The sequence below is a fragment of the Colobus angolensis genome, unplaced genomic scaffold (genome assembly GCF_000951035.1).
Source record: "Colobus angolensis palliatus isolate OR3802 unplaced genomic scaffold, Cang.pa_1.0 Scaffold452, whole genome shotgun sequence".
NCBI lineage: Eukaryota > Metazoa > Chordata > Mammalia > Primates > Cercopithecidae > Colobus > Colobus angolensis.
In genome coordinates this window covers 371,507-374,439 of record NW_012117955.1, presented here as the reverse complement: position 1 = coordinate 374,439, position 2,933 = coordinate 371,507, and positions in this window count along the sequence as shown.

The following is a 2,933-nucleotide window of genomic DNA, read 5'->3' as shown; positions in this document are numbered from 1 at the left end:
TGGGCTTACAGGTGCCCGCCACCACACCCGGCTAATTTTTGTATTTTTAGTAGAGATGGGGTTTCACCATGTTGGCCAGGCTGGTCTCAAACTCCTGGCCTCAAGTGATCTGCCTGCCTCACCCTCCCACAGTGCTGGGATTACAGGCGTGAGCCACTGCACCTGGCCTTACTTCACTTTTCAATTATGGTGTCTTTTGTAAAAACAGACGTTTTTAATTAAAGAAAAAAAAAAAGCTCCCATCTCCAAAAATACAAAATTAGCTGTGCGTGGTAACACACACCTGTTGGCCCAGCTATTCGGGAGACTGAGGTGGGAGGATCACCTGAGCCCAGGGGGTCGAGGCTGCAGTGAGCTGTGATCTCCCCACTGCTCTCCAGCCTGGGTGACAGAGCAAGACCCTGTCTCAATCATCATCATCATCATCTGACAATCTTTTTCTATATGGCTTCTGGGCCAAAGGATTAAATGAAGGTTTAAGGCTTGTTGATAACTATTAATAACACACATTAAAAAAAAACTATACATAACACACATTTGAAATCTACAGCACGTTGCCTGAAGTTAGCATGTTGGGTTCTGGCTCTGTCTCTTGCTTCAACAATGTTTGGAACGAACAGACCGGGGTGCTCCCTCTTCCAGCCTCTGATCGCCTCCCATCTCCTTTCCACTTGCAGCCTCCGACGCCATCTTCTTGGCAACCTCCTGCTTCTGGGCCCAGCCAACACTGTTTTTGTGGTTATCTGCTTCTTGTCCCCAAGCATGAGCTCCCAGATGTGTCAGAATGACTCCACCCAGGCAGAGGCAGCCACCAACTGCCCGGTCAACCGGCATCTCTCTGAGCTGAGCTTCTACTTCGGCCGCGACGATGTGGCTCTGGAAGGCGAACTGGCCAAGTGTCTCTGGAAGATGCAAAGCCAGCGTAGCAGCTCGCTCTTTTGTAGGACCTGCAGATGAGATGAGTGGGATAAAACCCTGGACGCTGCAGGGGCAGCCTTGGCCCTGGAGAGGAGCCTGAACCAGCCTCTTCTGGGTCTTCATGCCCCAGGTTCTGCTGGCACAGACCTCATCTCTGGGACTTCCTAGAGAGGCCTTTCCTAGATGTGGGACTGAAACTCGTCAAGAGAGTGGATGATCGCCTGACCTCTGCGGGCTGGCCGCCAGGAACCAGGGCAGGCAACTGTCTTTTCCAAAGTCTTGCCACCCTCAAGCACGACTGGGAGCCTAGCGAGCCCAGCGACCTCTGAGAGGCTCCTTTCAAAGGATCAGCGTTTCTGCCTGCCTCAGCCTCCCACTCCAGCCACTAGGCAGCTTTTTAACCACCCTGGAGCCCTCACCCAAGCCTAGACCAAATTTGCAGGGACAAAAGGGGGGAAGGAGCTGGGGTGGGGAAATCAAATTCATGACCTTTTTAGGGTAAGGATGTTCTAGGAAGAGGAAACCTGCCATCCCACAACCCCTAGACCATAATAGCATTTATTCCCTCCAGGGATCAACAAACCAGTGACAGAGAGACTCTGGAGCCATTGAAATCTACTGATTAAGGCCAGGCATGGTGGCTCACGCCTGTTGGCACTTTGGGAGACGAAGGCGGGAGGATCACGAGGTCAGGAGTTCGAGACCAGCCTGGCCAACATAGCAAAACCCCATCTCTACTAAAAACACACACACACACACAAATAGCTGGGCGTGGTGGCGGGTGCCTGTAATCCCAACTACTCAGGAAGCTGAGGCAGGAGAATCGCTTGAACCCCGGAGGCGGAGGTGCAGTGGGCTGAGATCACACCATTGCACTCCAGCCTGGGCCACAAGAATGAAACTCTGTCTCAAAAAAAAAAAAGGTAATACGAACATTGCTGGTAATTGCTGTGTGAGGACACTGTAATGCCACATTTATACCTGTCTTTCTGAACTTCTATGCCAATGTAAACATGCATATGTGTATAGATATCTCCATATATAGTTACTCTCACCTTGTTCACGTCTGCATTTACACTAGATATACCATTTTCTCCTTCAAATAATGTTATTGCTAACTATGAATGTAATACATGCTCAGTGTAGGAAATTTGGGAAATATAGGAAAAGAAAGCACTCATTATCCCTACGATCCAAGTATATTCAGTTTGGCATGTTTCCTCTTTTCCCAGTATTAATTTTTTACTTAAATAATAACGAATACAATGCAGTTGTAAGGACTCAACCAGCAGATACATAGTGAGTAAAAACATTGAAGTCCTTTTTCAGCGTCCTTTCCCAGCTGTCCTCTTCCCACGCATCTTTTTCTGTGCCACTTGCTAGAAGTTTGGTGTATTTACCACCAGATTGTTTTCAATGTGTCACATATGTTTGTGTTATATGAAAATATACTTTAAAAATTATATATAAATAGAATTATACATTACATACCCATCTTTCTTGGAGACATTATTTCCATGCTAGCACATATAGCTGTCCCTTATTCTTTTCAAACTGCTGCAAAATATTTCATGGTATAGATACACCATATTTTACCCTTCTCCTTGCTGATGGTATTTAGATTGTTTCTGATTTTTTACTATTAAAACAATACTGCAGTTAATATCCTCGTAAATGTCTCTTGTCACAAACGTGCAAGTATTTCTTCAGGATATACTAGAAGTAGAATTGCTGTATCAAAGATTATGGCATTTAAAAATTGGGGATTATTACAAAATTACCCTTCAAAAGACTGTACAACAAACAATGGAATATTATTCAGCCTTAAAAGGAAGAAAATTCATTTAGCAGAGCAGAAACTGAAAAACAGAAAAAGGAACTTCTGACTGGGCGCGGTGGCTCATGCCTGTAATTCCAGCACTTTGGGAGGCCGAGGTGGGCGTATCACGAGGTCAACAGATGGAGACCATCCTGGCCAACATGGTGAAACCCCGTCTCTACTAAAAATACAAAAA